The sequence below is a fragment of the Aedes albopictus genome, chromosome 3, assembly GCF_035046485.1.
Source record: "Aedes albopictus strain Foshan chromosome 3, AalbF5, whole genome shotgun sequence".
NCBI classification, from domain to species: domain Eukaryota; kingdom Metazoa; phylum Arthropoda; class Insecta; order Diptera; family Culicidae; genus Aedes; species Aedes albopictus.
The window spans coordinates 176960680-176973424 of NC_085138.1; the positions used below are offsets into that span (position 1 = coordinate 176960680).

Here is a 12745-nt window from a genome sequence, read left to right on the forward strand (position 1 = left end):
ATGTATGGCAAAGAGAGCGAGAGAAAGCGCTTCCGGTGAAACGGTGGAATCACGTCGGGCTGTGCGGTTTTCACAACATCAAGCGTGGTTAATATCGAACCATCCCGACGACTACCGTTCCGTGTAATTTGTGTGCCATCTATTTTGATAATTTATCGGTTGCGGTTTGGATGGTTTTTAATTGAAACGGGTGGGTATCTAGAGCTAGATGAGGCTGATGTTGGTGAGGTGAACCCGGGCAGAAGAGCGTCGTCGGGTTGGTTCGGTTGGTCGGAGGAAGTGATCCGTAAGCATTTAATTATTCATTGGACACTTTGTACAAAGCATGCACGTGGTGGTCTTGTAGAATTGCGGTTGAGAGCTTACATGCTCCGAGGATAAAAGCCATTGGTTGTAATTAATGGCGAAGTGAATGGTGTCACCGGTTTTGCGGTGCTAGTCGGGTGCATGACAACCACTTGTCAGAGTGTCACAAAGCACATCGGTTGACAAGTGCAAGTCCTTGAGTATGCATCAAGTCTTCAGCTCGCTGATTCGATTTCCAGGAGGTGCATTTCCGTGTCAAAGGGACACATAGTGCACATACATGTGAAATAAGCTTGTAAGTGAGATATCGGACAAATTTCCATTCTTCTGCTTTTGTGATTCGTTTTTGAAGTCTTACGACCTACGTCAGGAAAAGATGATAATTGAATGCATTCTAATTAATTAAGATTCTAGCGGAATAAAAAATCAATCAGTTGCCTTTGACCTAGTAATCCTTAGTTCAATTTACACATATTGATAAGGTAAGATTCACAAACCGCAGAATTTGCTTTGTTAAATTGTGAGTTTTCAATCCAAACTATTTAACGATTTGATTTGATAGAGATAAAATTTTCACAACTGCGCCTACATTTTCAATTTGGTTTCATTAATTTTCAATTAAATTATTAGTTTGAATTCAATTTTGACGCGATATGAAGATCTAATCACAAATTTTAAATAAATTAAGAAATATTCAAGCACTGAAAGAAATTACAGTTTGCATAGATTGGCAATACCGTCTTCTTTAGTGCACGCTTTATAAAGAGAGTTCGCTTTTTTATTGACCGGAATCGAGCAATCCCGAGCAGAAGGGAATAACAACAGCATAAGAAGCTGTGTTATTTTGGCAAAATAACTGAATAATAAAATCGATTATCTTTAAGTTATTACCATAACATATTGTGTTATAAACTTGTCTGTCATAAGCGGCAAAATAACAAATTCCATAACAAAAAAATGTTCCTGGAAAACCATTTCAATAACTTGTTTTGTTAGTTTCAATAACAACTCAATGCGGAAAATATTTCGATAACAAATTTTGATATTAATATGTTATTGATAATAATCGGAGAGCAGAATTTGCTATGATATCAAACTCGTTACTAAATAAGTTATAATACTTATTATATAAAATTATTCGCTTTGTCTCACAAAAATTACATGAGGTTCATCTTTCTGACGTAAGAATTATTTTCAAATGATCAAAAAATACTGTATTCAGCTTTTAATTCATTCTAAGACATTTGAAGTCACAAGATAATAGAACTTTAGTAATTTCTATATTATTAAATACGACGAGCTTCGATATCCACCTGTAATTTATAAACTGTTGTACTTTAATTGTTTTCGGTTTTGAAATCAGCACGTGTACACGGTTAGAAAATTCACTCATTTTCGAGCTAAAGTGGGACAACTCAAAAATGAGTAAATTTTAGATAGCGCTGGCCCAAGTGCGAAAATCTCATCAGTTTAAGTCGTATAATATTCTTGCTGATGGGAAGAATATTATACGACTGGATTTTTGCACTTGGGCCAGCGCTATCGCTGGAAATGCAATTTACTCATTTTTTGAGCTGTTCCAGTTTAGCTCGGTTTTGTGTGAATCTTACTCATTTTAGAGTAACTTTTTCTTAGCGTGTACTTGAAAAAGTTTGATCGTCGATAGCAATTTGTGACTTTTGTTTTGTTTTTTTTTTTCAGCATAGAAACTGATTTTTTTAGAATGCTCAACAGTTCTGCAGATTTTTTTTGGGATATTGGAAAGATTGTTTTAATTCCTCCGATTTTTCCCTGGATTATTAAGTTGTTGGATTATCCCTGGTTATTAAGTTGTTATTGAAACTAACAAAACAAGTTATTGAAATGGTTTCCCAGGAACATTTTTTTGTTATGGAATTTGTTATTTTGCCGCTTATGACAGATAAGTTTATAACACAATATGTTATGGTAATAACTTAGAAATAATCGATTTTATTATTCAGTTATTTTGCCCAAATAACACAGCTCCTTATGCTGTTGTTATTCCCTTCTGCTCGGGTGACAAAAAAAAAATAAAAACAGGTTATGTGATTTCGTAGTTATTAACTTGCTCTGCTCGGGCTTTCTCGATCAAATGTCATCTGATATGCATAGCTTGTGAAATGAATGAAACTCATGATTGCGCACATACTCTTTCAACTATGTGCTGTCAAGTGATGAGTTCAATGTGTGTTTGGGACTCTTTTGGCCAATTCCATCTGCTATGAGGGCCCATCTAGCTAAAGGCGTGAGTATTAAGCATGGCCATGCTGGGGTGGTGGGTTAGAGTTTCGGTTGATCCATGAACTTTTCGATATGGAAACTTTTTTGACTTTCTCGGGCATAGAGAATCTCCATACCTGCCACACGATATACTAAGTTGATGAAAAAAGCGTCCCTTCCTGTATGCATGACTCAGCTTGAACAACAGTCCAGTGTGGTTCCGGGTCATTTGGCCGAGCGCCATTTGACCAAATGTAGTTTGGCTGAACGCCGTTTGGCCGAAAGCCATTTGCCCGAAAAAGGAATGATGAACTTAAGTGATCATGCCACTGCTTCCTATATAAATATAACCCGAAAGAACAGCCTATAATTCAAAGAGAAGGAATAATCTGTGACAAAAATGTTCAACGCCAACTAATCCCTTAATGATAAAACTAGAAAGAATAGCCTATGATTAGAAGAAGGAAATATTTCTGATGATCATACTGGAAGTTATAGAATGTTATCTAGAGTCTATGGCTCCAAATCCTTTTGATTATAATTCGGCCAAACGGCATTTGGCCAAATGACGTTCGGTCAAACGTCATTCGGCCTGATGGCCGGAAACCGTCCAGTTTCACTTCTCTGAAGAAGAGTAATCGATCCTCCTTTGCGGTGAAGAAATTATGCGCAGCATGAGTCTACTGTAAGATTCATGAATGAATTCAACGGACTACAAGTTGTGAGCGACTACGGAAGTAATTCGGGAAAGCAACAACACAATAAAAAATAATAGGGGGATTCACTTAACAGCGTAAACTGATTAAACTGATGAAACGTCGCGATCACCAAGGCACTCTTTGATTTTTTCATTCACAAAATAATGAAACATTTCAAATAAGCAGAAAATCATGGCTTACGCAGCAATTTAGTCTGTTTAGTGAGTACCCCTAATGTTTTATCTACATTATAAGTAGGGTAACGAGCTTGGAGCACGTATTCCACGTACAAATCCACGTACAATCTCCAAAAACTTCCTTGAGTGAAGGTCATCGGATCCACAAGCATAATCAGTCTGGGTCGTCTTGTTCAATTCTAAAATATTCTGAAATACTTTGAAACATCTTGCAACGCAATGAAACGTTCCTGAAATCGCAACATTTTTGAGATTTTGATGGCAAATGATGAAAAACTATGTAAAATTTCATCTCACAAAGACCCGTTCCAAAATTCGTTGTGAAACGCGAGATTTGGGCATTTTCACCAATTTTCCGCAGTAAGGGCACAACTCAAAATCAGTCAACTTTTTCAATAGTCGTTGAAAAATAGTTGTCAAAAATTCATGAAACAGATAGTCCTTCAGCCCCTTTCAATAATACAACAATCAAAATTTGTTTACTTTTGTCAAATGATGAGAGAAATAAGTGAATTTGCAGGAGGTGTTCCATGATTGCCAATTTTCAAACGCTTATTCTGAAAATTCACATTTTTTGAGTTGTGCCCCTATAGCAGGAAACCGACGATATGTTCACTGCCATATATGGCGTCTCAAAATTCAAGATGGCGGCAAAAACTTCAAGACGGCAGCTGTTTAATGGAGGTTTACGCTCTCATCCACAACCGCCACTTCATATTTTTGACTACGTTAGTCCAGGTTAAGTCCATAGTCTCCTTGACGCTGCAGGAAAAACTGATGCCCAATATTTTCACACAATTAGTGACGTTAAGCCAAGGTAGCTGGTCTCCAGATTGAAAGTTTCCTATTTTCAGTGCCAGTGTTTTCTGCTGATTAAGAACCGCACCCGAGACGCCATGGAAACCCATTATTATCTGCACAACACGTTGTAATGTTTCCATATCAGGAACGAAGATGCTGATGTCGTCTGCGTACACGTTCAACCCATCGCCAGCACATCCAGAGTCCACAATTTTGTCTATCAGAGGTTGCATGTATAATACGAAGAGGAACATACTAAGTGGATCTCCTTGTCTTACCGAACAGTTGATTTTGAATGCCCTTGACAGTTTACCGTTGTTTTCACTCTTGAGGAAGAGTTGCTCATAATTCTTCGGAGTAGTTCTATGAATTGTTCATTGAACTTCATACGATGCATTGTTTGTAGAAGAAAACTGTGCTTCACCCTGTCAAATGCATGATCGAGGTCGAAAGACACTAACAGCGAGGATTTCTTTGAATGCTTGAGAGAGGAGATTGTGTCTAGTATTTTGCTAGTAACTTCGAAGATATTTCGCTTCCCGTTTGAACATTTTTGGTGTTTGGATAGAACAAATTGCAAAAGCGGGGCCATTCTATGTTTCAAAACTCTAGTCAGAATCTTGTAGTGGAAGTTTAGGAGCGTGATTGGACGATAAGCACTGATTGTTTTAGAAGTACCTTTCTTCTTGACCAGAACGACGATTCCGTTCATCATTCTGGAATCAATATTAGGACCGCGAATCATTTCGTTCAAGACAAGCGTGAACTCACGACCAATAATGTCCCAATATTTCATGTAGAATTCCTTTGGGAGTCCATCCTCTCCTGGCGATTTCCTAGAATAGCTGGATTTGATGCAACGGTGAATTTCATCGGCTTCAAGTGGATCCATCAGTTTTTCGTTTGCTGCATTATTATCAGGTATGCACGATGACGGGAGGAAGGTGCATGTCGTCGCCTGATGCTGCATGTTTTCTTGAAACAGATCTTCGAAGTATGTGACCACGCATTGCTCTATCTGATTGCTATCGTTGATGATATTCCCTCCATTATCTTTTTCGGATATTAAGGTCTTGGAACGGTTTTGATTCTTGTCATAGAGGTGAAACAGAGAAGTTGGTTCTCCTGCCAGGTATGTTTCCTTCAGTTGCCGCCAATTGCTGGAAGACTCACGTTGTTTCAGGAGCATAATGCTTTTAATCCGGTTGATTCGTGTGAGTTGCGTTGGGTCGTTACCATACAAGTCATACGCTCTTGTAAGTTCGCCATGCAGAAGGTTCATTGTATTCTGGAAGTCTCGAAGCTGGAGAGAAGTACGCCATCGCAGAAAGGAAGCCACTTTAGGTTTTGCGAAATCCAACCACCATAAGGACCAGGAACGAAAATGTTGTCTCTGCCGTACTAGGTAATCCCATCTGTCTCGAAACCGATGGAGTGTATCCTCATCATCCAGAACATATGGATTAAGCCTCCAGAGACCCCTCCCGATAAGAGGGCCAGTAACGGGTAGAACTATTCGCATTATTACTGCTTTATGATCGGTAAAGCAGGTAACTGAGTGACTAATTATCCTCAGCCAAGCTGTTGAGGATTTCGAGATAAGAAAACGGTCTAAGCTGGAGCAAGACCCAGCACGCACAAAAGTGAAATCCGTGTCATTACGACGAAGAAACCGCCAAACATCGATTAGCTCTAATGAGTTCATCATCCTTGACGTCATATGACTCCGCGGGGTAGCTCCAGTTGCGTCTTTGGGATTTACCACAGAATTAAAATCACCCCCTAAGATGATAGGTCCTGTACAGTTGCGGAGGTAGTGTGCACAAGTTAAATTGAAGAAGTCTTCCCGAGATGTCCTATTCTGAGTTCCTGTCGGTGCATAAATATTGCACAATGTGACCCCATTCTTTAATGTTATCGTTATCAGTCTACCATCCAGAGATTTCTGACATGATATGTATTCGATACTAGGCTTATAAGCAATTGCGACGCCCCTATTCCTATTGTCAATGTTGAACTCTATAGAATAACCTGCCAATTGTATGGATGAATTTTCTACCTCTTGCAGATAAACTACGTCAATTTCGTTTGTACGTAAAAATGAGTTGAGCGCATCAATCTTAGTTTGACTGTAGATGTTAGCAATATTTATGGTTGCGAAATTGTAGCTCAAATTATCCATTTCTATATTTTAAGAAAGGGGCGAGCTTTACCGACTTTACCCTAGCAGAAAACTGAGCTCTTGCCTGCGTTCTCAGTCTCTGGCATTTGTCAACATCTGACGTGTGCACTGCAGTGATACTGACAATCTCTCCATAGTAGTCTACATGTTTGTTTGTAAATACGCTCACCTGGGGGTTTTGTGTCCTACCATAATTCGCAACAAGGATTGTGTTATTGTTGATGAATGAGCCAGATCGATTTTCCAGTTGTTGTGCATCTAGTGTTCCATTCATCAGTCGACATTTTGGATCACCGACTTGTGCCGGCTTAGAGGATGATGTTGTGTTTTGGCCTGCGGATGACGAGATACTCTTGACACGGACGGCAGTATCCAGGATTACAACGGCAGGACATATACTATGTTTTTTTACCTTCAGAAAAATGCGATGCTCCATCGACGACATAGCATGCAGGGAGTGTTGGCAGTCATGACGATTTGGCAGGTTGATGCATATTTGTGTGACTTCTGTGGAGATTGTTGTACTTCTTAGGGCGGCAGTATCGGAATACACTTCGACAGGACATATTCTGTTTATTTTTACCTTTGAGAAAAAGCGATGCTCCAACGAGGAAATACATATCTGGTTGCAGTTTATGATGACGGTGCACTTTGGGCGGCATATTTCTGGGGAATTTGATTGAATTTTCAGGACGGCAGTATCTGATGGCGCTACGGCCAGACATATACTTTGCATTTTTACCTTTGGAAAGACTCGATGCTCTAACGGTGATTCGGATGGATGATTTGGTGGAAAACATGGCATGGACGATTCGGGTACATGGAGAAAACACATCTTCATCACTTTGAAGTGTGACGTTGGGATTTTGGTCGGCGTTGGGGCCGTTGGGTTTCCTGTTCAGCGAGCTTCGGTGAAAGAGGCCGTTTGCGGCCGCCAAGTGGATCTGCTTCGGTTTCCATGTTGATAGATTTCGACGAACCGGCCGTTGCGACACTGGGTTGATTGTTTGGAGTTTCAGAAGGTTTCGTTGTCTTGGTCATCTTCGCAGCGTTTGTCGCAGGGACTTCATCGATGGATGATTCTTCTGAATCGATTGATTCAACATCGGAGTCACCTACTGTTGCATCCATCAGATCAATCAAAGATTCACCTTCATTTGTCTGGGTGTTACCGACAATCTCCGCCAGTGTTGAATTCTCTCCAGCAATGCGGGAGGATGTAAAACAATAAAATTTTGGAAGGATGTAAATGACATGTTGTGGTTTTAAGGCTGACAAAAATTTCGTTTTTTCTAATGTTACTTCCTTCTTCGGAAAATTTTGGTCGGATTTCAACATTTCAATGGTGGTTCACAAATAAAGTCTTCAAGAAATTTTGAAAATTTAAGATGAAATATAAATCGTCATGATTTTTTTTAACAAATCTGATAAGTTTAAAGATTTTCTTTAATTTTCATCAAATACATTTATTATTTTTCATCCGCCCCCCTTGACGAATCAACGAGCACTGTGGCAAAAAAAGAATGAAATTTGTTTCGGTCTAATTGGAAAGATCATAGCTAACTGTTCTGTGGCTTACACAAACTTCATCTAATACTTGATAACAATATTTCATAAATAAATCTGTCTTCTGCAATTGCACAAGATGTTTTACAACAGTCCTGGTAAAAATCTTCTTCTGAGTTCTGGAAAATTTCCAAAACTGTGTAGAATGGAGAGGCAAAAAGTTCCTACTGAATATTAAACTAAATAAACTCTAGCAAGCACAAGAAACACAGACCGGAACTCTTACAAATAAATTGCATAAAAGGATTATTTCGAAGAGTTTCGGTCTGTATTTCTTCAGTTCTTAAGAGAAGTTATTTCTGAATTAGGGATGTAATTTTGGTGAACTTCTGACAAAACTCATAGGAAATTTTTGAAGAAATTTGTGGAAAAATATTAATAGATAATGAAATTCTGATTTTTACCTTCGGTTTAAAAATCGTCTTAGATCTCCACCAAACATTTTCTAGAAATTTCCCAAAAAATCAAAAAGAAGTACATAAATTGAAGTCAGAAGCTCCGTCAGGAACGCACTACAGATTATCGCTAAAATTTCACAAACAGTTACTATGTGGAGCCTCGTAGCCGTGCGGTTAGGGTCACCAAGCTTCTAATCGCACCATGCTATGGGGTGAGGGTTCGATTCCCGCTCCGGGCGATGAAACTTTTCGTGAGAATAGTTTCTTCTCCGTATCCATTGGTGCATGCTCCGTATGTCCCTTGTCTAGTGTTTAAGTTTCATTCAGTCTGTGCCAGCCTCTGGCTGAAGACGGTGTCCGCGTCTTTTTTTTTTTTATATTACAACTACATTAGAATATAGCAATTATATTAGAAGTTCCTTTTTTTAATACTTTTACCTTTAATAGTTTTACCAGGAGTTGATTTAAAAATTATGTCGAAAATTCTTTTGGGAGGTCGCTAAAAACTTCTCTAACTAAGCATTGCGCTAGAAATTCTTATTAAAGCTTGCGCAAAAACTACAGTGACCCCACAATTTATGAATCGGCAAAAATGACCACAATTTATGGATCACTCCATTTGATCAACATGGTGATTCATAAATAGTGTACAAAAATTAAGGTGATTCATCGGTGTGGGGTCACTGTACCTCTGCGAGTGCATTATAAATAAACTCAAAAATTTTCGAAGATCTCTGCTATAAATTCTTCTTCAAATTTCTCTGTCTTTCTGTCTGTGTTAGAAATTTTATGCCATGAGCATACTCGCGAAAAAAACGATTTTTACTTTACGTAATTTCTTGTAATATTGTTTTTACACTAGAACCAAATCTGAATATTACTTATGAATGGGTAGCATTTTTTTGTAATAAGATTCAAAATCTTCCACAACGACAATAGTACATTTTGTATGATTTTTTTCACGATTTTTTTTCCATTCTATATAAGCAAAAAAAAATATCCTTTAGAAAGAGGGCCCCCACAACACTGTGGCCCCGGGCCCCCACATTTGTAAATCCGGCTCTGGTCTTCTGCTATACGTAGGGGTCGTCTCCATTCGACTCGGTCCATGCCTATGCGTCTCAAGTCACGCATTTTGCGACGGCTTCGCAAATCGTCCTCCACTTGAATCAGGATGGTAAGAGAATACCTAACCAACGGCACTTTCCAGGTATCCCTAGCAAGTACAACGTTTGAAGTCGGCGTTCTCCAGGGTAGCCTCTTCGGGTCAATTCAGTACAACCAGTACTCGTCGGACATCCCACAGCTTCCAGCAAAAGATCTCTTGCACTGCACGTCGATGATAGGGCTATAGAGGCCAACGACTGCACTCCAAACAACTACTGCTCCCGGCTACAACGCCCACCAGCCGACCACTGCATATTCTTGGTTTTCTACAATATGGGCACAACTAGAAATTTGACAGTTTTGAGATTCTGGTGGCAAATGATGAACAACTATGTGAACTTTAATTTCAGAAAGACCCGTTCCAAAATTCGTAATGCGAAATTAACGCATTTTTATCAAATTTATGTAAAAAACCCAGATTAATCCACCTAGTGGTGATAGTGCCTTTCTCGTCGAATATGTACTCAACATTTTTTCCGGTTATAAGCCATCCTACTGCATAATGACGCCTCAGGAATCTAAAATGGTGTAATTTGACAATATCGCTTAAATTTTTATCAAGGTTTTGTTCTTTTACACATATTAATCTCTTGCATCGATTTTGTTCACCTGCGTACTTTCAGCAATGGATCTAATCCTGATTCTGCAACACTGCCGGTAATCTTAAGTGTGGTCAGAGACTATTTTCTTGCTGCCCGTTGATCTGGTTAACGAACATTTGTGTTTCACATGCAAGGGTTTGGTTTAGTTTTTTTAATTGGTCACTTCCAACGGAACACCTGGAACCGGTTCCGGAACACAACCGGTTTAGATACGGTATGAAACTATTTTCCTGCTTACCGTTCATCTGATTATCGAAAAGCCGCTCTTCGATGTGTCACATGCCTGGGTTTGGTTCACCTTTTTAATTGCGGCCACTTCCGGCAGGACATCCGGAACCGGTTCCGGAATACAATTAGTTCAGATATGGTCTGAAACTACTTTCTTGCTTACCGTTCTTCTAGTTAACGAAAAAGCTGCTCTTTGATGTGTCGCATGCCTGGGTTTGGTTCACATTGGCCTCTTCCGGCAGGGCATCCGGAACCAGTTCCGGAATACAATTATTTCAGATATGGTCTGAAACTATTTTCCTGTTCACCATTCAACTGGTTATCGAAAAAGCCGCTATTTGACGTGTCGCATGCATGGGTTATGTTCACTTTTTATTTGGCCACTTCCGGCGGGACACCCGGAACCGGTTCCGGAACACTACCGGCTCAGATATAGTCAGAGACTATTTTCCTACTTCCTGTTCATCAGATAACCGAAAATGCCGTGGTTTGATGGGTCGCATGCATGGGTTTGTGCATTTCCATATCTGGCCCCTTCCTGGGGTACCGGTCCGGAACACCTAAATGGCCATAACTCCGGAACGGCTGGACCGATCTGAACCATTTTCAATAGGAAACAATGGGACAATGTACCCCGTCGAATGAACCATCGGTCGATGAAATCGGTTCATATTTACTATCTAAAAATGAGGTGACCTTTTTGTACACATACACACACACACACACATACATACACACAGACATCACCTCAATTCGTCGAGCTGTGTCGATTGGTATATAACACTAGACCCCTCCGGGGGCTCTATCAAATTTTCGATTTTGGAGTGAACATATAGCCTTTCGGTACACCTTGGTGTACGAGAAAGGCAAAAAGGTATAACCCAGAATCATCCAACTTTGACAATAATAAAATAGTCATCCAAATTCATGAGCTTTGATAGATTCAAAATATCTCCTTGTATAACAATCAAAATTAGTTATCTTTTCGTCAAATTATGAGATAAATAGATGGAGCTTCAAGATTCCAGTGTTCAAACGCTTATCCTGAAAATTCCCATAATATTTTGTCCTCATTCTGGAAAAGTTGCGTTTCGACTCATGTCTGACAAAGATATTCATTTCAACAATCGATTCAATTTAAGACCCTCGGCGCCATTTTTCGAATCACCTGCCTCGGACACCATTTCAAACGAAAAAATGAATTAATTAAATTAGCCTCCTCTATTGACACGCGATGTGTTCTTTCGTGCCATCAGAACTTAATTGTTTTTATTGCCTTCAAGCCTGACCCTGGGTCTGTCGTACTCGATTTTCTACCGACATTTGTTTGCACGAACATCCATCCTGGTGGTGCTAGTCTTTAAAAGAATAGGCTCCGACGTACCCTCGACGGAGCCATTGCCATAAAGCAGACAAGTAGCATTTTCTCACCTCGTTCCACCAGAAAGCGGTTTTTCCATCAGGCCAAAACGATTCCATTGATGCTTTCCATCCTCCTACCAACCGACCGGCAATGCATATCTCATGCCATGGGAATGAGGGAAGAATTCAGTCAGTTTCGCATTCCAGCTCCGGTGCACATCGCACTCGTAGCTCTAGGTATGTATTGCTGGTATTGTTGTTTGTGTTTCCTGCTGCGTTCGGTATTGACTCTCGTATTGCACACCATACTGATGTATGTATGAATGGCAGCAATGGATAACCTAATTTTCCTTTGTCACAGCACCTGTCCGGATGTGTTTGCAACTACACAGACACTGTACAAAAGAGACGTTGTCATGCATGACTAGCGGATGAGCGTTGCGCATTCTTGTTTCATCGAAAATTTTGTTCTGAGGAATGACTGACTTTATATTGATTTTGTGAAACTATTGCAATACCGATTATTTAATTAATTGTATCGTCATTTTTATTTATGTTAATAAGGTATAAATTTTTTCGAATGAGATTTAGGGTTAAAAACTATGTAATAATTAACTATGCACGAATCATGTACAGCGATGCATCTGATGATGAAGACCTGCAGCCGTTGAATGATCTCGACCGATACACACCAGGTTTCCTGGGCGTACAGCAGCACAGATGTCAAGTTTGAGTAAAATATAATATTCTGATTTCGTTGTATCTACTATTCTGGATGTTTTTCCTTATATTTTGTAAACTCATAGATGCAGCATTATTGTTTCGTATACTTCTGCCTATATTGAGGCTGCCATCAGCCGTTACTTGGCTGCCAATATACTGGAATCTTTCACAATTGGACAAAGTGTCCATTGCTCGCTCAGCTATCGCTAAACTGGTAGTATTAACTTCTTGATGATTAGACCTGCCACCGAACAGCTATTGATGATCATCAATA

The 12745-nt window shown here is 39.5% G+C and overlaps 2 protein-coding genes across 11 annotated transcripts in view; one reads left to right on the top strand and one right to left on the bottom strand.

Moving 5' to 3' along the window:
- LOC109403306 (zwei Ig domain protein zig-8) overlaps nt 1-12745 on the bottom strand; it is a 911020-nt gene that overhangs the window by 436299 nt on the left and 461976 nt on the right. The gene's annotated exons all lie outside the window — the stretch shown is intronic.
- The window catches only part of LOC134290462 (uncharacterized), a 73078-nt gene that overhangs the window by 26909 nt on the left and 33424 nt on the right, over nt 1-12745 (top strand). The window lies entirely within an intron of this gene.